This window comes from Pseudopodoces humilis, chromosome 2 (assembly GCF_049639895.1).
Source record: "Pseudopodoces humilis isolate 2021_Gansu_Grassland_sample_001 chromosome 2, ASM4963989v1, whole genome shotgun sequence".
Lineage (NCBI taxonomy): Eukaryota > Metazoa > Chordata > Aves > Passeriformes > Paridae > Pseudopodoces > Pseudopodoces humilis.
The window spans coordinates 54,563,122-54,585,840 of record NC_142201.1 but is presented as its reverse complement, the minus strand read 5'-3'; the positions used below and the strand labels follow the sequence as shown (position 1 = coordinate 54,585,840).

At 35.2% G+C, this 22,719-nt stretch overlaps 1 long non-coding RNA gene across 1 annotated transcript; it reads left to right on the top strand.

The window, feature by feature from the left end:
- Positions 1-10,642: 10,642 nt before the first annotated feature.
- On the top strand, positions 10,643-12,365 carry LOC148184850 (uncharacterized). Its single transcript, XR_015772003.1, has 2 exons — positions 10,643-11,423; positions 11,902-12,365. It is a non-coding gene; the product is annotated as an uncharacterized LOC148184850 (long non-coding RNA).
- Positions 12,366-22,719: the final 10,354 nt, after the last annotated feature.

Genomic DNA, 22,719 nt, shown 5'->3' with positions numbered 1-22,719 from the left:
CAGGATGTATCCTAGCTTCTATTTTAATTTGATATTAGGTTCAATGCCACATCAAATAACAATTCAAAACTGCTACTAACAAAGTTCACTTTTATTATTTTTTTTTGGAAAGCTGTTGCAGCATTGTATGAGCTGCTGAGAATGCATCATATATTCTATGTTTACTATTCCTTTTGAAAACTGAAAAGTATAATGAATTTCTATCCTTATTTCTTTGTCCTTTGCAGTGGTTAAACAGATAAAAAAAATGAGTGTAGAACTCCCCTTCTGCCCAATATATTACATAATTTTTGATACCATTTTGGTTTTTAATATTTTCACATTCATGAGAGATTACTGTAATTACAACCTTCCATGGTTTGCTTATTTTTTCTTACTAGTATCACATTTTTATTTCTGTCTTGGAATGATAGAACTTGTGTAATATCCATGTTTAGTTTCTCCATATAATTTATTAATTTTGATATTTCTTTTATGCTGATGTAACGTTTTGTTTTTTCTTTTATTGTTTTCAATAGCTTCTAAACTTCTGGAAAGAGAGTGACAGAACCAATTTTCTTTACATCAGATGGCTACATTTAGAAAAATTATTAGACCTCATATCTACATTACAGAATGATGGAAGAAAAGATGGGAGGCAGGCAGATATGCACATGGAAAAGATGAGGAAAAGAGTAAAATTAAAAAAAATTAAAACAAAAAATAAAAAGATCTACTGTAAAACATACTCTAAGCAATCATAAGGTTTTTGAAAATATTTTTAAATAATGGAAAGTGAAAAGGAGTTAATCACCACTGAAAAGGGTAATGAACAAACAGTAAGAAAACATCTCTCCTTTCTCTTCCAAGATAAAGGCTTATTCCAGCATTATCTATTGTGTGTTACTTTTAACAACCCTTGATTTGGCAACTCTTCACAAGCGTTTGTTCTACAAGGTACGCACCTGAGAATGCTGAGTGCATGAGGCAGAACTGGTTGAAATGAAGAGTTTCAGAATGGCAATGCCTTAAAAATATTTTTTTAATTCCTCTTTTAATATGACTGCATTATAGGACAACATGGAAGAGTGATTCTTTAATGCATCATGAATATCTTTGCCTGGCAAAGATTATCCATCAACAGATGTTGGAGATGTCTGAATACTATAAATGATACATTACTACAACTTCTCCCACTATTTTTTTAATACCTGCAAGACATTTACATTCATGAGTTAGATACCATTTCTGGTCAGACCTAGAAAGAAACTTGTCTCAGACATGTAAAGGTAATAATCAAGCATGCAGACAGCAACAAAGACTCATCAGTCACCTCCCATTAGCAAATACCTACAGACCTTTTCTGATTTATTTTTCCAGGCTCATCTCCCAACACATCTAAGCAACCTCACTCCAATTTAATTTCAACCTACTAGCAGGTGCTAGTCTGAAAGATGATATGGGAAAGCTATTTGTAACTCTGCCAACATGAATAATGAACATTAGTTTCTTTTTTCTCTTTCTACATAAGGACATGCCTAATCTTTCTGACCTTCCTAAAGTGACCATCAACCCCACTTTAACGCTGTGGCCCCTCTGAATAAAATAACTTCACACATTCTAAAAATGCAATGAGATTTCTTCCACTAATTATAGTACATGTTTCATAACCAGGAAGTGTTGACTGATAGGACAGCTACTGGTTTCTAGTGGGACACAAACAGAGGCTCAGTAGACACTTGTGATGCCTCTCCCCTTATGAGCACTTAAAACTACCAAAATATTAGCTTGCTTTCTCAGGAAAGTTTTAACATTGTCAGCAAATTAAGTTTCCTATATCATATCTCAGCAGACAGAACAGTTCCTGAGAAAATTAAAGTTAGGTCACAGGGAAAAATAAACAAAAAAAAAAAAAAAGTTTTTTACACTTAGTATATTAAAATGTTGAGATGAAAAATAAAAGAAAAAAAAACAAAACAGGTGTTACAGTATATTAAGTGTTTTGGCTCCTAGTGGCCTGTTGAAGCACCTGGTGCTTGTTGCCAAGCTCTCCCCAGCCTCTTCAAATGCAGCATCTCTTTAAGCTGCTCCCAGATGCTGCAGTGGCAGTCTTCACTGTGATAATCATTGTTTCAAAGCAGCTGTGGGATTTGTGCTGGGGGACTTTTAGTCAGCCCAAACATGTTCTAGATGGAAGGATCTCAAATGTCATGTCTATTCACCCAGGAGTTCATGTAGCAACTTCTGCTGCAGGCTCATGTCCTGAGGGCTGTTATGCCATGAAACTGCCAGCATAACTGGAAGATTAAATCTTTACATGAGCCCAGCTGAACATTTCATAATCTTGGAAGCTTGGTCTTGAAAGCTGGTAGCCACACCATAGAATTAAATACAAAACAAACCTAGAAAATTCAATAACCCCAGACAAAATAAATGTGAGGAAGGAAGGAAGTTCTGTAGTGTTTGAAACATAGATTTTAAGCACATATTTCAATTGGCTCATTGTCCCATGGGGAGTTAGAAGAAGTCACGGAAAAGCAACGAGGGATTTCACGGTTCATAGAAGAATAATTTTACTGGAGAAATTGATACAACAGAAGTATTGCTTCCTGTAACAGTGACATATATCAGCCTGGTTTTCTTCTGGAAGTATGAAGATAAATGGAAAAGAGAGCAGTTGATGACATCTTGCTGCACTGATGGTTTTTTCTATGAAGAATTTGCAACAGCTTTGCCAGATTTCTGGGAGCTGAGACTGCCCTTCTCTTCCAGGGAGTGGTTATTTCCTTATAAAATACCTCATGTTCCGTATGAACCTTAACAATCACTTCACCTTCAGTCTTCTTGCAGGTGGCTGATGATTTCACTGATAGATCAGAAGTCTCTTGGTCAAATCCTCTTTTAGTGTCTTCCCCAGAACCAAACTTCTGGATGGGATTGATCCCGCTGCAGTGTATGGGTGGCAAACATTTCCCAATTCCCTAAGTTTTGACAAAAACAAATGCTACCATTGTATTTGAAATTAGCTGTATGGGTATAAGACAAAGATGACATGTTTTACCATCCTAACACTCCATTCTTTGAGCAGATATAACCCTGTACAATTTTGAGGATGCTGTCAGTACCACAGGACAGGATCATTTGGATATCTTCATGTATCACAAGCCATGCACTGGAGCAAAGGTAGGACTGCAGTTCAGTGAGCTTTAGGGGCAGCAGTAAAGGCAGAAGAATCGCTGCTATCTTCACTCACCCTTGAAAGAACTCACAGTCCTTTTCCTTTTTAACCTGTCAAATGGGAAGAGTCCAGTCCTTCTGGGTGACACCTGGGAGTGTGTGTTAAATCACAGTGGAAAGGTAGAGGGAACAAAAGAATTCATTTTGTCATCTGACAAAGTCATGTGCTAACACAGAAATGTGCCAAAACTGCCTTTGATCTTCTTCTATTGTGTTAAAACACACATCACAGAGGTGTTTGGTGCTGTTGTCTAAATTAACCTGGCACACAATGCTTTCTGCTGCCTTTCCCTGTGTTTTTGTGGGCTCTTTTTTTTTTTTCAATTTTCTTTGATCTATGTAAGCAAGTGGAATCCCTGAAGCATTTGAAGAATACAGATGTATACACATACTTCTTTCTTCCTGCAATACCATGAGATCTGTTCCCAGTGGCCTTTTATCTCTTCCTGCTTTTTCCTCAGCATAGGAACTCCTCTCTTACAGCAATTATACACGTGTTTCAGTAAGTAAAACTTGTGGCTGTGCTGTCTTGCATATGAACAGTGGTTGTATTCACAGAACATCACTTCTGTAGAACACTGTGTAGGCATGATTCATGTGCAATTCTCAGAAAATAAGAAAATTTTGCCTCTGCTTCTACAGAGGACTGATCTAACAAAGACATGAACAACTTGTGGATATTTGAGAGGCTCAGTAAATATGTTAGGTGTTAGAGTTTGAAGGCAGCAGTAATCGAGGTTGCCTAATATCAAAAATGGGGTAAGAGCATGGCAATGTAAAAGTAAATATTTAGATGAAAAGTTTCAGTACAACTAACAATAATTATATAATTTTTATAATATATTAATATAGAATTTAACATTTATATGTGCATATCCAAGATGAAAATCTTGGTAAATAAATCAAAGGTATATTGGAAATATGAATTCCACACCCCAGGTTCTGGGCACCAGAATACCATCTAAAATATTTCAAATTCTACTCTTACTATCTAGAAGCTGATAACCACTGTATTTATGCTACCTGACTCACTCCTCACCTAAGACTTTCCACTTGTAAATGCTAAGGATGCATTTCACCATTTTTTTCTTGTTGTTCATTGTGTAGTAACTTATATTTACCAAAACACACGATTTGCAAGTGGTATTTAAAATTCATACAATGGTCCTTCTATTTACTGAAAGAAAATGTGGTTACATCTCAACATACTCTGTTAATGGAATCAGAAAACAAGTTCTATTTGCTCATAGGCTTTATGTTTACACTAAATACTCAAATGATTAAACCATCCTTTATAAGTGCAAATCCATTCTCTTTGCCCTCCTGTAAAGATAGTGATATTAATAAAATGAAAGGTGAGAGGATAGCTTATGTTTGTTGACTACTAATTCAGCAGTATAGCTTCTGGAAAATTTTGTCATTTATTGCTGCTCAGGAATTTTATAACCTGGAGAAGCTCGTGATAATGGGCTTTAAGCCTTACAAACTCCCCAAACCACTGGATTAAAGAACCTGCTGTATTCTTTGTAGTCCCTGAAGCACACTTTAATGGTTATGCTGAAAGGGTATCAATCATACAGGAACCATTCCACAAAGTTACACTGAGGCACTCCAAGATGGTTAAATGTTTTCGTTTTCTGTAATGCAATACATTTGTAAAACTCTATCTAGGAAGCCTAGCAATTAGGATCTTGGCAGCAAAAATCATGCAATCCGTTTTACTTTGTTTTTAATTTCTGTAACTTTCTACTCCTAAGTTTTATGGAGCTCAACTTCTTTTTCAGACATTTTTGTTTCAGCATTGTTTTTCCTATTCTTTTGTATTCATAGGTGGGAATTGGAAAGCAGGTATGCTTCTCTTTTCATTTATAAATGTGGTATTTTGTTGGGTTTTATTTTCAGACAATCATTCATGCTGGTTATCCCTACATGTTGGAAATTTTTCTGCTTTTGGTTACCCATCAGAAAATTGGTATGTTTTCACAGGAAATATAATAAGGTATTCTCTTTAAGGAACTTCCCTGACTGGGAAAGTTAGTACTTTTTTATATATCATTACCAGTAATAAGACATTGCAAAAGGATTAAGTCTAGAAAAATTGAATCTGTCAGTTGAGTCCAATTTCAATTTAAAAAGGAATACTGTTTACTTCTTTAGCTCTTCCAGAAGCTTTTTCTGCAATTATATTCATAGACTACTCAATTCAAAATTGCCTAATTAATGACTGTCAACTGATACCACAATAATGGCAATAAAAGTATAATCAACTATATTATGTAAGGGAAAGAAGTGAACTGTAAATACTTAAAATTAAGTATTTGGGGAAAAAAAGTTGGAAGATACCTCATTTTTCTTCTCAAAGGCTTTGCACAATGTATTTAAATAATGTGAGCAGATATAACAGTTTATTTAGAAAAACACAGAACTAGGATACCAATTTGCAATCACTAAAATGTTATTTTCAAGTAGTTTAGCCTTCTAGTTTGTTTTGCAATCTTAAGGAGGTTTTTCCTTTAAATTCTAAATTCTGCAGATTTTTAGAATATATAATTGTCTGCTACAGATTACCTCTTCTCTGACTCACATTTCAAAGATGAAATGCAGCAATTATAAGAATTACAGCCAGTGTAATTCTATAAATTGATATTATGCTGTCAGATAAACTTTAATCCATAAGGTTATTAAACCAAACCTTCTGTTTCTGAAGCTATGAAGCACATGAAAAAGAGACAAGTTCTCTTATGCTGTATAAAACCAGGAAAATTTATAAATATTGGCAGCAATGATTGAGACTAATGTTTCTGGAAAATATTTGCATTTATACAAGTTGCAGTGACAAGATTATGTCATTAAGATAAAGCCACTGTCCTATGCGACAACATACTTATGTTCTTATATGGCTTTAGCTGCTCCAAGGTGTTTAGTCCTTTTCCATCCAGATTCACCACCTTGAAGACATCAGAAAGTTTAGCTAAAGAATTTTGCAGCAAGATTTAAAAACAACTCAGTAGCACATGCTTCACACTCATACTGGATCTCCTTTCTCTACAAGCTTTTTGGAGCTTTGTTGCACTATATTAGGAATGGCGAGAAGTACGACACAAACTCTCTGGCTGGATTGTCCAAGACAGCTGAGTTTATTATTTCAGTTCTTCTTTTATAGGCAGGTCCGAGAGGTAAAACTCTCATTGGTCATTAAACTTACACATCACCATCACTGGTCAATTGGGTACACCACCCCTTGACTCTTTCTTGCAAGTAAACAACAAGGATCCTAAACAACACCTACAAAGGTTGTTGTCCTTCTCCAAGGACTGTTTAGTTTCTTCCTTATGCTTTCCCAGGCCAGAGTGAGAAGCTTGTGACTTAGTTACACACAGGCTCTGTGCTCCCTGCCTGCTTTTTGCATTTAGCATCCACAGAGGTTGAATGCAATTTTGCTTGGTTTCTTTTGGCTTTGTTGGTTTTTTCCCTCTAATGAAGATTTGCTTATCTTACTTATCTGTTACAATAAACTCAGGCTTTAGAGTATAGATCTGAGTAACATTGTTAAAAATGTACATAATTTCTATAACTATTTTTAATAATAATATCTTATTAATTCAGTACAAATTTTTCTGATTATTTGAAATCAGCATCTTTCTTCACTTAAAACATTATGAAATACTGATTTATCATTTTATCAAGATACTTAAATAATTTATAGGAATTTATTTGTACATACTTGAAATTATTGTTTTCTTGTTTAATATTTTGGCAGTACACCATGGTTAATTTATTTTTCTAAGATATAAAGCACCTTCATCATCTCAGTTCTCTCAGCTCTAACGTTTCTGTTTCTCTCTCTCTCTCTTTGATTTGTTTACTTCCTGAGGCTTCAACACTATCATGTCAGGAAATGGAAATATGAGGCAGATATTTGTCAGTCCTTTTTATTTTGAGATCAAGGAAAAATTCTATAATCCAGGCCTCTTAGAAGACATTTTGGAATAAAAGCAAAATATACTATTTTTTTTTACTAAATGTATTTTATGGACATTTCCTTCTGATTAAAAGAATAATACTTATTTGTTGACATTATAAAATACTATCTATAATTTCTTACTTGCACAATTCCCAGTATTTAACATATAACTTTGAGAAAAATGAACATGAACTTAATTGATTTCAATTGAAGCTGAGAATTGTGCATGCTGAGTGCTGCATAAATGTCATGATCATTTTTAGATAAGATGCTCACCTTCATCCCCGCCTACCTGCATGCCTAACATGGTGTCTTTCCTTATCAAAGCTGCAATAGCCTTGGACTTGCAGGGTACAGGCACAAAGTCTGAGCCATTTTTAAGTTCCCTGTTAGAATTAGGCCTGAGTTCAGCAGACAGTTTCTGTTCCCTGATTTGCATGGAAAGGAAACAAGTAAATATGTTGGAGATTGCCATGTGCATGCCATGCTCCAAAATATATTTCTTGTTGGCAGAGAGGGACCAGGAGCTCAGAGTACACTACAGTCACTGCCATCCACTAAGTGCAATTAAGAATCCAAGCCCAGATATAGCATAATCCTTCTAATAGCAACTTTGTAGAAGTTATACACAGGTAAGTAGGAATAGTCCACCTTCATATAGCAACCCTGCATTAACACTTAAAAATAAGTTTCTGCATTTAGTTAACACAGTAAAACAAACAAAAAATATACCAAAAAAAATTAAGACTATTCAGTTTTTACTTATGTTAAGGACAGTAATTTTACTTGTACTCACTTCCCTTATCTGACAGGTGGGAATCAGAGGTAAACTATTTTATGTCTGACTGAGAAGCAGGTACATTGGGAAGGCCTTGGTTTGTGTTTATTTAATACATAACTATATTCATGATTTCACCATAATTAGCAATCAGATTGCTTGTATTAAGGGTGTAAGTCTGCAAACGCTTGTGCATATGAACTCTATTTCAGTTAATATTCCAAGAAAAATTGCTTCCTTATTTAGATGTTGTGACATTTTTATCTGATCTTCAGCTGCTTTTGCTTTGGTGTGTATAAATGTTTCAATTGACTTTTTTAAATTTGAAAAGTTTTCCATGATATAAAGTAGGAAGTATATCAAAGAAGGTAATGCATTTCTTAATCATCAAAATATTCCTTCAAACAAGCAAGCAAACAAAAAAAAAACAAACAACCCCTCCTCACATTATCAACAACAGGAATAGAGATCTTATATGACATGGCAGTAGTATTAAACATAGCCTGCTACTCAGTTATCAGCAATTACTGTAAGAGATAGCATTAACCTGGCAGGGTATTTACTTAGCTGATTAACCTCTTTCCACGTTGAAAAAGAACCATTCCCCCTGCAATCCTTGTCTTACCTATTTTTTTTTTTTTAATTAACCACTAATATTACCTCTTACCATAGTCATTAACAACCTTTAGTGAAAGTACTTCCTAAGGGCCTCTTGAATGTCTAAATACAATATTTTTGCTGGTTTTTTTTCCTAATACAGGATTACATAGGTCTATTCAGATATTTCAAGTGGACCAGAAATGTGATTTGTGCTTTTTTTGTCCCTATTCTATTCTGGTTTTTGCCTATGTATTTTTTTATTACTTGACTCAGCTTTATAAATATTGAATCAGGACTCATTGGTTTGTAATTCTCTGAATCATCCCAAATACCCTGGTAAAAAAATAGCACCTCTGTTTGAACCTACACGTTTTTTCTCTGCTGTCATAACTTGTGACTGATTGCACATCTTTGTTAGTAACAAAGCCATTTCATTTTAAGTTCCCCCAAAGAACTCTCAGGTGAGAACCATCTGCTTCTTTGAATGTTTGTTCCTTAATATATCACTTTGAGCTCCATCTGACTTCTCATTATCTGACAACAACTCATCTTCATTACCTGAGGAGAGCAGTTCCAAATCACATATCTTCTCAAATTCCCCATGCTGGAAGTTGACACAAATTAATCATTTCACATCCTTGCAAGATGCTTCTTCTTTACTTCCCTGTTTTCTTTTTTGTTAATCCAAGGGATTCAGAGATGTATTTTTTTTTCCTAAAATGATACCATCAAATTATTGTAATTTGGGTTTTATTATAATATTCACCTTCCCTTTGAATTCTCTTCATTCCTACTTTATATACCAGTCATTGTAGATGTTTCCTCTTTTTTGGTAATATCAATTTCAAGTCAATATGCATGATGAAACACACAGAGACTGAACTCCAATCAGAAAAGAAATACCTGCTCTCTGATGGCTATATTTTACTTTCTACAAAAATCCCACTGAGGAGCTTTGGCAGAGTATCTCTCCAAAGCAATTACAAATCTTTATGTGGTACATATAATACAGTGACAGATCTCTATTAATAAAGAGAAAAAGGAATAATTTTACTTCTTTGTCCTTTGGGCTCCAGGAACAACACCATAAACAAAAAAATTGAACTAGCAAACTGTAAAGGTTATTTTTTAACATCCATAACTACATAGTGGAAAATCAAGCTTGCCACACATGTGTTATTTCTCACATAAAACAAACTCTTCTTGTTAATACGTATCTTGCAAAATTTACACCTTTGGCTAAAGTCATATACACCTTTGATCCAGTATATGTTTTTATTGAATGAATCACAAATAACACAATGTCAACCTCTAAGCTGAAGCAAATGTGTTCCATATAATGATTTCAATTAATTTGCAACTCCAGGTCCTTTAGCATGCTGAACTATCTTACCAGGTGTTCTGTATAACTATATATATCATATAATATAACAAGAGCATAAATATAACAAGAATATATGCTAGAAATGTCTTGGGTTGAAATTGTTGGCATTTGCAGAAAGAACAGGATGTTGAACATAAGTCTGAAAGGAACCAATGTTTTTAAATGTGTAGTGTTGCAGCAGACCTCTCATTAGAAGTAGAAATGAGCCAAGACACAGATTCTCATTTAACAACGTGGAAAGGGTCTCAGTTTATTCTTCATTACAGCTTAACCATCCTGACTGACTACAGCAAGCTCCTACTGTAGGGTCCGACTGCAGCCTCTGACTGCTGGTTATTTCCTGCTGGGCTGTGACTGCAACTATCAGTTTGCAGACTCTGACCTCAGGCTTTTACCCAGCTCGACCATGAGTGCCAGCTCCAACTCCATCAGACCCAGCCTAACCCCATAGCAGAACTTTTATGGCAGCACCCCTCTTCCTTGCTTTGTTCTTCCGAGTGTCTCTCTGGATCATCCCCTCATCCTCAGGGTTCCTCTACCTCCAGGTTCTAGTTGAGCAGCCGACCCACCCCTTTTATTAGTGACAGCTGTGACCCATTAAGGGCAAGGCTGTTCCTCTTTCATAATTAGTACAACTGTGATTTATCAGGGGCAAGGTCACTTGTAATCCCTTCTATTACACCTATCAGTGGAGTTGTTTTTAAGTAGATTTCTGCTATCATAGACTTTATTTAATAGTTTGAAATATTCATTGATTGACGTGATTTGTATGCTTATTCCAGACTTTCCACTCTACGTTTTGTCTTTTGTCTTCCAAGTACCTGTTTGTAATTCCTAGGTTTTTTCTATCATTTTCATGTTCAAGTTTTTATTTGCCAAGTTGTCTGTATCAGGAACATGAGGACATATCCCTAATTGTAAGGAACACTTTTTGTGTGCTGAAAAAAACATGCATTATGACTTTTTTTTTTTTTCCCATTAATGAGGTATATTTTTTAATGAGAATATGAGAAATGTTTTATTTGGGTTGGTTGGTTGGCTTCCTTTTTTACCTTCCAATTCCTCTTTCCCCGAATGTCAGCTGTTTAGTTGTTTATCCTGGGTGATAAATCATTCAGAAGCTTTCCAGTCACTAGGGTGACTAGAGACTGGGTCTTTCAGGTTGACTGTTACCTCTAAGAAGGACATTTTGGGTAAAAATGAATGAAAGTAAGTGAAAGCAATTTTTTGGCTTGCCAAACCAGCCAACTTCTCTTCATTACTACTATGAAACATTAGGGATACAGCAACTGTAACTAAACATCGAGGTATTGCACATCTATTTGAAATATGAGTATCGCAGGGCTTGCAAGATGTAAAGACAGTTAGCAGACATCTAAGCCACAGGGGAAAGCTGTAAAGAGTGGAAAGCAAAGAGTGGAAACCATGTCTGCAAAGCCTCGAAGAAATCACCTTACCTCAACCACTTTATAGTGATTCAGGTAAGTATTTCCCATATATTGAGTTTTTATATTATTTTTAAACTCTGATGTGCAATGAACTATTGGATACTAGGATTGTTTGCTTATCCAAATTAAATTTGGATTACACCTGATCAAAGGCAGCTGTGATGTAAGTGTGAAGGAAGTTATATCAATTGACCTTCATAGGTCTGTTCCAATTTCAATTATTTTATGGCTTTAAATTATGGCTTCACCTTTCTCCAAGCCTTTTCAGGTCCAGTGTAAAATCTGAGAATACTAATAGTATCTAAAATCATTAACTTTCCTTGAGTTTTTTCATTACTAATAACCACTAGTATTTCTCACTGTTTTTTTTTTTTTTTTGTCATCAGCTCAAAAAGTAAAGCAAAATCAGTACTTTTTGTTGCTTCAGATAAAAATTATAGAAACATTGAACTATGTTGGGTATTCACACATTTTTTGTGTTAGAGACTATACATAAAGTCCATTGTTACAGGTTCAGTACCTTGACTGCAGATGTCCTACGTCATGCAGGATTTATGATGGAACTAAAGAGAATCCACGTCTAAGCAATGCAACCAGAGCTGAGGGAAATGACAAAATCCTTACATGAGAGATGTATCTTTCAGGAAGCCAGGAAAGTATTTCCTAACACATTTCAAATAACAACAGACATCTACCTTCAGGCAGCTGTATCATATCCACGCTACAGAACAAATAATTGTGATTGAGCTTTTACCCATTGTTGAAGAAAAGAGGCTGAAAATCTCTGGCTAAACAAACCAGCGAGTAACTTGCCTAGTAAATACTAAAGCTGTTTCCTACAAAGGATATTTCTTTCTGAAGGAAGCCAACTACTCAACAGCAGAGTAAAATAGCTGCAGATCTGTATACAAGACAAGGCTACTTTATGCAGTATTTTTAAAAACAAGTAAATAAATAAAGGCAAAAATGCTAAGATGCACAATTTCCAAGTGTCCTTATAAAAACATTACACAGGAAAGACATGATTGGTAAGTGTTTTAAGTCCATGCATGAACACATTATTAATCCCATTTCAGTAACCACCTTAAGTCAGGTAGACCTTATGTGATCAAATTCGTTAATTTTGCAAGTGTGATATTCCCTTTCAGCTATACTTTTGATCAATTTGATGTGTAGATAAGGCCTGGATAACTCTCTCCTTCTCACTTTCAGGTAATAGATTCACTCTGTAAAAGCTGTAAAGCTGATGAAATATGTTCAATAGAGAATTAACACACTTGGGAGGGAAATAATTAATATACTATGTTTCCTGCAACAGCCTATACATGTAGGAAAATAGAACATACCAGTTCTTTGTGCTGCTTTGCATCTTCTAGACTCCAATGCAAATAGCTCATTTTTCTCCTTTCTCCTGTTCCTCACTGTGTCATATCTGATAGTTCACCAATTTCTGCAGTACCCTCACACTGCAGGAATTGGAAAAGCAGTACTGGTGCTCTTCAGAGCTTATACTGCTTCAATTATTCTGGTGTATTGTGACCCTCATTTTGCAACATGTACACAAATTTCTTATTGCCTTAGCTGATTTCTAATGACCTGACCCAAAATCAAAATGCAACCTGAATATTTAAGCAAAATCCATTCTTTTCATGCTTATGTTGTGCTTGCCTTCATTCTCAATATTGCTCCAGTGAGCTTCAGTACACTCACTGTTCAGTATTTTCTCACTTTCTAAGCAAAAGTAGTAAAGTACTGTCTCAGATTGAGCAAAGGTAATGTACTTTCAGTAAAAAAAAAAGTACTGATTACATAAAATCATATTTTCCCACTATTATATAATATTCTGTAGTCAAAGCCATGCAGGACAAACTCCTAAAGAAGGCTGAAGAGTGGTAAAGAGCATGCATTTTACTTTATGTGAAAGTAATTTTCCAATTATATATTTCCTTTCTCATTTCTCTATCGTCTTAGAAAACTTTGCAAAGAAAGAGTCACATGTAAAATTCAAAAGGATGTAGAATATTTTTTCTGACTGGCTGTTAAATAGCAATAGGACAAGAGGACATATTCTTAAGCTGCCCCAAGGGAGGTTTAGGTTGGATATTAGGAAGAATTTCTCCATAGAAAGGGTGATTAGATATTGGAATGGGCTGTCCAGGGAGGTTTTGGTGTCATCATCTGTGGAGATGTCCAAGGAAAGACTCAGTGTGGCAACCAGTTGGCTGCATGCCATGGTCTAGTTGACACTGTGGTGTTAGGCCATAGGTTAAATTTGATAATCTCCGAAATCTTTTCCAACCTAAATGATTCTGTCATAATTTAAAAAAAAAAATGGTTCTAGTAAGCATATATTGCACAGGGTGTTCAGATGTAAGGACTTCACAAGTTATAATTCAAGGAAGTAGTTCTAATAAACTTTAAAAATGTATACTGCTATTGCTACTGTAAAATTACAGTTGTAGAGCCAACACTATAAAACAATATATGTTGCACAACTTTTTTTCCTTATCTTTTTTCTTTGTAGAATATCAGGCTTATATGATATTCATGTAGCTTCCCTATTTCCTCATAGCCCAAATACACTTCATGTCTCTAACTCCCTGTCCATCCAAATCTCTTCCTCATAATCTTAAATACAATCTTCTTCCTTATAATCTTAAACCTTCTCTTGCACTGAAATGCAACTTTTGTCTGCACCAGGGCAACAGAGAGAAGCAGTAATGACTTGTGTACTCAGAAGCAATCAAGTATACAGCTTACTAACTGAGTCATGCCAACACGTCAAATATACTTTATCTCTTTCTAACACAAAAGGCTCTTCAATTAATTTCCTTGTTACAGGCATTGGGAATTGGATATTGCTATTCCTTGATGTGAGTCAGGAGGCAGTCAAATCTCATCTGCACATTTGAGTGATACTTAGCTAAACCATCTCATTACTGTGGGCTTTTAAACCATGCATTTTTCTTTCAAAATTTTGCTTCAAAGCAGTAGCTTAATTCAGAAGGGAACATAGGTAGTGTATCTATCTGAGGCTAATACTAAGAAAGACACTTGCTCAAACCCTAAAAATTCAGCTTTAGTTGCTGCCTAAATCTGCCAATACCTAAATATCTAAATTCATGAGTTCTGTATCCCTTGTGATTATAGTGGTTTTTTGCCCCCATAATCTTCCATATTTCTGCTCCTGGACAAAGCTTATTATCAGCTGACCAGGTTCCAAAACCCATCAGGACTTAGAAATTTACTATTTTTATTCTGAATCAGACTCCAATATAAGTTTTCAATGCCAAACTCACATAAGGACAAAGACAAGACTTAATAGTCTACTAAGGAAAAGTTGAGAACAGGTATAAAAAAAAAACCAAACCAGATTAGAATTAATGTGCTCTAGCTATATGCATCCAGTACTTACTAGAAACTAGTCACTGGGAGATAATCTCTTTTCATAACCAGCAGAGTTCATTTTTAGAAAGCAGTTAATCTGATTCAGTTTGGATGATAACCTTTAAATTAATGTAAATTGCTCCTTTGAGATAAATGAGGGTCTGATACATTCTAAAGATCACTCTCTAACAACCCTACAAACGACAGTCCAAAGTAAGATCCTTCTGAGCCCTCAGTTCCCAGAAGATAAGGGATTACTGAGTATGTCTCAAACACTGTGTCCTGGGGTGACTTTATGATACTGGTATCCCCAATCGTCTGGTTTATGTTATATATTAAGTTCTGCACCTTTAAGACTGGCTTTGAGAGCAAGAGAGGGGGAAGAAGAAGCGCGCAGTTTGTGTTAAGGAAAAACATCACTCCCACACATCCCGCTCCTGGACTGTGGTGTCTGCAGCACGGACAGACAGCGGGACAGAGCTTCTCTCTGGATTTTAGTTAGTTTTAGCTAGCTGAGGCAGAGGAGTTCCCTAGACCTTTGTTTGGTTTTTTCCCAATTTTCTTGGATCTGTGCAAGCCTGCTCTGGACTGAACACCCAGCCAAACCCCGGGAGCTCACGCCTGTGGCCCACCGGGGCCTGGGCCTCGGCACTTTCCAGCGCCGGAGGGACTGATAAGAACCTGAGCGAGCCGAGCTACACCACATGAAAAGGACTTTTCTTCCTAGACTTGCCATCCCATCGAACAGCAAGAGGTTTTATTATTTAATATTACTCAATTTCTGTTAAATAAACAGCTTTTTCCACTTCTCTCTAAGGAATTTTTTTATTCTTTTCCCGGACCAGTTAGTGGGGAGGGGCATTTCCCTGGGGAAATCCCCATTTGGAGTTTTCCTTCCTAATTTGCCCTAAACTAAGACACACTGATAACCAGATGGCTGAGAAGCCGGCCAAGGGCTGTCAGTAAAAACAGGCAAGAATTGTGGGTAATAGTCAAGGACTGTTGGTATTAGCATGCTATGAGAAAGAACGAGTTTTGGCTGGAGAAGTGGGCCAGGTGGGGATAGGGCAGCACTTGTCCATGAGAAAGAAAAACAGCGTAGTACAGCCCAAGCTCAGGAATGATTGGTGGAAGTAGATATAAACTATGCAGTGGGATTGGGACCACCAAAGACCCCCAAAGCCCTCTGACTGCTTTTCAGACAGCCCTAAAAGAACAGACTACATGACAGACAGCATAGAAAGCAAGAAAGCTGTCTTTGAGGTGGGGAAACTTGTCCATATAAAGGTACCTCTCGTGGCCCAGGCAGTGCCCCTGGGCCCTGAACATCTCATCACCTGGACCAAGTTAACTGGATTGCGATTATCAGCTGGATTGATGCTGAAACCAGAACTGGCATCCCCTCAGCTGGGTCAGTTCTGAAACCAGGTTCAGCATCCCCATCAGCTGTATTGAAGCTGTAAAAAGGGCTAATGATTTATTTTTTTATCCTCTCTTTTTCTCCTTCTTTTCCTCTTTTTTTTTCCTCTTTGCCTTTCTTTAGCCCATCTCTCCCTTTTAAATTAACCTCTTTATTTTCCCTTTTGTCCAAAACCCACTGACATCTGCCCATACAGTAGGTCAGAGACTAACAGACAAATTTCCATGCCATTGGTATAATTTGCTAACTAAACACTTTGAGTGTTTGTGGATCCTCTGACCTTCATAGCTCCTTTTGGCTAATGAGCGTTTTTTAATCTTAAATGTTTCCTTCGTTTAAGGGGGGGTGGGGTGGTTCATCACACTATGGTTTCTAAAGAGAGAGATAAAGGTCAAGCTTGTGTTTAGAAGATGAAGAGCATAACAAGCACCAATGTATTTCACCCCTAGGTTTTCTTTCTTCTCTGCCTTATTTGGAACACAGAGAAAGGACATCCAACCCATGGTGCAGATGATCTATTTAACATTAGTCTCTAAGGTACTATGAGCTAGATGTCTTAATAATTAAGTTGTGTAACATTTCTCTAAAGAAATAAATACAGACTGGGTAAAGTTGGAGTGGTGAGTGGATGAGGAAAGTACGAGTGGTTCTACAGTCTGATAGTTTAGATAACAACCAGTTGAACATCTGGACTAATTTCTTTGTTTTGCTACTCTGCATATATTCCAGTGGAACAGCTTCAAGAAAAAACATAGCTTAAAAAATCTTTGTTTAGGATGTCTGTTCCAAACATGGCAATGGAAATATCTGCTCCTATGTCTGCTATTCCACAAGACTAGTTGTTCTAATCAACAGGTTAAGCCTCAGCCTTATGTTTTCAGGGGTCTAGGAAAGAAGTCTGACCCAAGAAAGCAGACAGGAATCCCCAGTGCTGCCCACAACTGCTGATATCTATGCTAGATATCTACTGCTGTAATGAGGTAGAGAATAAGTCTTTTCCTTCTCTTTGGCAATTTGTTTCTTCCAACTTTCCAGTGTTTAATTTCATAATTTCTGTGAAATAGACAGGAAAGTTTTCTAGAATATGAGTCGGCATTGTGCAGAAATATTAAGTACCCCACTAGAGAACTGCACTAAGTCCTGAAGACTTGTTTGTGTTTTTCCACCAGTCCCAGTTATCAGTGTGCACAGAAAGTGTTAGGAGCTTATTTTCTCCTTCTATAGATAGGCATTGATCCTTGGCAGCTTACTGCTTGAACAACATACTACTTGGCAATAGATTTCATAAAGTGAAAATATGCCCAAAAATTAGGCTCTGCCATGTCTAAAATCTTCCATGGAATTAACCTAAACAATTTGAAACTGCTTTGGTTAATTCTTCCTATGAGGAGAAACAACTTGCAGTTTAATGAAGTATCAGGGGAAGTAGAAAGATTATTATATTTTTTTCAAAAAAGTCTGAAGTGCAATTGAGAAAAGGGTGGGAGGTCTTTCAACCATATTTTATTTATGGCTTTCATCAAAAAAACAACTTTTTATATCAAAGGGTCATGCCTCAAAGCACAAGTAAACATTTCATTAACAGGGCTTATGTAATGTCTACTAAGATCTGCATCATGCAGAAGAGAAGGAAACAAAAGATTCAAACTGAGACTAAAGAAAAAACTACTTATCTCTAAAACTACACAAAGATACTATTTTAAGTTATCTTTTTGAAACTTGATTTGATAAATTTGTTTTAAGCAAATACATTGATAAAGTCTGAACAGTTTATTTTATGACTGCCTAAATAAAACATTCAAATATACCAGCCTGTCCTTGCAAGTTTCAAGGTTACCTACAACAGATTAGAGCTGTCAAGCCTCATGATGCTTATTATATATTGTTTCTCTTAAGGTTTCCTATGAAACTGTTAGCCTTTTCCTTTGACATTTCCTGTTCTGCATGGTTGAATGTACTTATAAGCCACATATTGCTTTGAAAATAGTCTAAGTAGTGTTCAGGTTAAGTTAATTGCTAACAAGTTACACTTATTGAATTGCCTTTGTTTACACAGCAAAAGAATATTGTTATCCTTGGTGGTTTCAATAGTTTCCTTTCAAGTAGCTCATGTATGAGCATATTAATTATTTTTTTCTTAATAGAAGCATTGACAAATTGTGTTCTGGATACTAATAATGTAGTTTAAAAATAAAAAAAATAAATGTAATAAGAATGGCTTAAATATTTGTTTCATTGAACAGGGAAAAAATATTTCAAGGTACATTTTGCCTGACCATTCTGTAAAAAGATACCTCTAGGGAGACTAATAAATTTCTATAAATTATTTTGCAAAGAATGGAATAAAGTAAACAATCAGGAAAATAAATGGGGGGAAAATAGCTAAACATAATAAAATGATATTACTATTAATACATACTGCAGATTTATAAAATTATATCCATTATTATTTTTAAGCACATATTTACTGTTGTCTCTTTTTTAGTATTTGCTTGGCTAAATATTTTTATATCTTTACTTCCTTACAGCTAATGAAATCTTTAAATCCATCAGAATTGTGTAACTGATGTATTAATTTTTTGAAAAATAAAAAGTTACATTAGAATTTTCCATAGAATGCTATAACAACTAAATTGAATAGCTATGTTAACTACATCTACAAAATTTATGCTCCTAAGACAGAGTATCACAGTGCAGCTACTCAATTGCTAATCTGAACTGTAAACTGAATTTCTGTAGTTGATAGTTAGATAGCAATTTACTTGAATCAGACCTCTTCTTGGCTAATTTTCCTGATATGAAAGCATGCTGTATGTCTTGCAGTGCAATGAAAATATGGAGATATTTCTGTTAAGGATTTACATTACATTTACTTGGTCTCAATGGCAGCAGTGCACTAAATGGATTGTTAGTATAGTAAATGAAAAAGTGTATTTGTTGCTTTCATAAAGCTTTATAGAATATGAAATACTTTTGTAGAACTTTCATAACCCTCCACATCTCTGCAAGAGGCCAGTTGGCTGGTGTTAAAGGAATGCATAAATTTTCTACATTGCTTCCCCTAGAGTGTGTGGCAAGAGTTCAATATTTGCAGCTGACTCTATTTAGTAGACAATAATTCAGAATGGAAAATTACACAATACATACAGGTTGACACAGTTTAACATAATTGACAGTTTGCTGAGGGACATCCTGGCTGGACTAGCTTGCACAGGGAATAGCTGTCTATCTGAAGGTTAGGCTAAGGGCACCTATGAAACCATGATGTGCAAAGGTACAGCAGCTTTGCAGAGAGATTGTCTCTCTCTTGACCTCATTGCAATAAATACAGAGCATCCTATATTCACTCTCTGGGCACTTATGTAGCGTAAAAATACAAACAACAAAATGTAAATGCTCCTTTTATTGGGATATAAAACTATCTTGTGAGATATTAAAGTACTCATAACACATTTGTAATGTTTCTAAAATGCTATAGTATTATTCAGGATTTGACAGCTGGATAGTGCAGCAACAGCATGAACTGAAAAACACATAGCACCTCTTGTTCTAAGTTTATCTTAATAATATATGTACACTGTTCATATACGAGCCTTACTGCAATAATATTTTTGTGCCTTTTGACAGTACATAAAAATGGTGAAAAGAAACGTAAAAAGCTGAGAAACATAGCAAGTGCTATCATTTTGAAATATGTTGCTGTATTTTATCTAAGGAAGGAGTGTAGAGAAGAACCTTGGGCCAAGGTTTAACAGCAGCTTACAAAGAAACCAGCTGTTATAACAAATATGACAGGAATTATTTGTGCTATGTTTTTAGAGAAATTGTTAGCCAGAGATATTTGATAGCTACATATATAGTAGATCTGGGTGGATGAAAAGCTAAGTTGTCATTGTTGCTGTTGCAATTCTTTTAACAATAATCTTAGCTTCCAAATGTTCAGTATGGAATTCCAAATGTTTATTAAAAAAAAGAATTCACTTGATAGTTCCAGTTATGAGCTGAATCAAGGCCCTTATTTCATAGTCCCTTTATTTCAAAGAAAGAAATGTATCTTAAGGTCTGTGTTCTCTGAATAGAACAGTAGTTCAAGAAGGGTAAAAGATATTGTTGAAAGTGTCTTACTGTCTCTTACTTTGAAATTCAGAGTTATCTGAATTATTTGCACATAACGTGTCTAAATACAGCCAAGTTTTAAAAAAGAAACAGCACTTTGATAAAGACAAAGGGAGTGAAAACAAATTCAGGGGGTCTTAGGTAATTCCTCACTTAATTAAATACTTTAGTAGTTCTAAAGGAGTGTTTTCTTGAATTATGATTTGGGATAAGTTTTGTTTTTTTCTATCACTGGTTTATATGTCATATAGTTTCAGGGATCAGAACCATAATTAAAATTCTTAAACAGGAAATAAACCCCCAGAGTGTGTAAATGGAAGAGGGAAATTAAAAAAAAAGACAAAAAAAAATTTAAAAGTTAGAAATTAGGAGTTCAGTCTCTTGAAGTAAATAGTACAACTTCCAAAGATACAAGTAAAACAAGAACTTCACTGGTTATACTATACTGAACAGTCTGTTTGGCAGAACTTAAAACTTTGATACAACTACCGGAATGAGTAACTGAGAGTGTGACTGGCATATAATAAAATAAAAAAGTCCTTGTATTTTCACTATGCCACAGTATTTAATTCAGCTCTCCTAAAAGTTTTCTAGATGCATTTTCATAAAGTAGCAAGGGATGTTTTCTTATCACATTAATAGAAATTTATTTAATACCTCAAAATCTATTTTCTTATGCAAAAAAAGGATGTGTAATCATCTCCACCAGACAAAAATTCAAAACTCAAAAAAAATTATGAATAAAAATATTTTTATGTACATGTCAGTGTTATGTTTCTCATGCAGAAGAAAGAAATAGTATATGTTTTTAATATATGGAAATATTTTATATAGAAAGTTTTACTTGAACCAGTTAAAATTCAGAATTTCAGAGGTTTAAATTTCCAGTACACAGGATAAGCAAATAATTTAGGAAGTGCTCCCAGGAAATGAGTTGTGTATGTATAGAGAAAAAATTAAAGGGATCTTAGTTACAAATTCTTTCAGTGACTGAAAAAAAAAACCCAAAACATGACAACTGAGGATTGCATATCATTCAAAAGACTTATAATCTAAATTATTTTTCAAATTTTTTGTTCTATGAAAAGAATTCAGTCAAATAAAATAAATATTTGATAGCCCCTGTACTACACAGTTTCATGGAGTCCTAATGACTGTTTTTGGAAAGTATTACTTTAAATTTAATCAGGCCACAAGAAAAACATGTTTATGTGAGCCATTCCTTCTTAGTTATCAGTTATCTGACTACGAGTTATCTTGGAGCAAGGCCCTTGTGAACTGTTAGGACAAAATCAATAGCTGAGGAATACATTTTCTGTATTGCAAGATTACTCAAAGATGTCTTGAGAGATCCAGGGACTAATTCATTCACCCTCTGCTGTGGGAATATAATCAGTTACTCATAATTGCCAGTCTTATGAAATTTTCCTCTCATGCTGAATTCCTGACTCAGCTGTAGTATTTATTCAACAGAAAGATAAGTAGTAAGGTAATCAGCTCTCTCCAGAAATCTCTAAAGCAATTACATAATTGTTTGACGTATTTGATATCTCATGCAAACAGAGGTGTTCAGTTCTAGACAAGCTAGGCAAACTTTAATGTTCCTGCAGGTTATAGGTGCTTTCACTACACATCAATATATTTTCAGTAGAAGAGAACAATATAGAAGAATTAAGAAAAATCCAGATTAATCAAAAACAGCTGAATAGTTGCAGGAGCATCTGCTAAAGCAGAATTTTCAGTTAGATTTACTACTTTTCCATTTATTTACCTCTCTTTTTCTATTATTTGTATATCAGTCATAGAGATTCTGAAAAGCAAATGTATCCCCCACCTACATTGTTGCCATTTCTTATAGAATTGCATCGAGATATTAAAAAAAAACCATCAACAAAACAAACACTACTTGGTGGAAATATCCTTTACTTGGAAAATTAGCTGAAAAATACTCCTTTCCAAACATTAAAGCATGAGGAAATGAGATGTTGATACAGACCAGGGGCAGCAAAAGAACAAAAATTATTTTTACCTGTACTATGAAGTTAATTGGAGACTCTAACATTGAGATGCAAACCTGAGTATAGTATTCCAAGAATCAAGGTTCTGAAGAAGAAAGAACCTATACTCTGAAAAGAATTTGGCAGAAATTTTTCAAATGCGATTTGAGCCTGCAAGATTAACTGCTTTTTGTGCCTTCAAAATCTTTTCTCAGATTACTAAAATAAACAGGTAAAACTCTGAATATATTCACAAGGACTCACAACAATTAAATTATAAGATGAATTAATCTCTTTACAGAAATTAATTTCTCTTTATGGTAATTTCTCTTCCTGAGCACTAAAGAGAATGCCTCTAAATCGTGTCTTTTGTCTTTCTGGTTTTCTCTACTGCTCTCCATCCACTCTT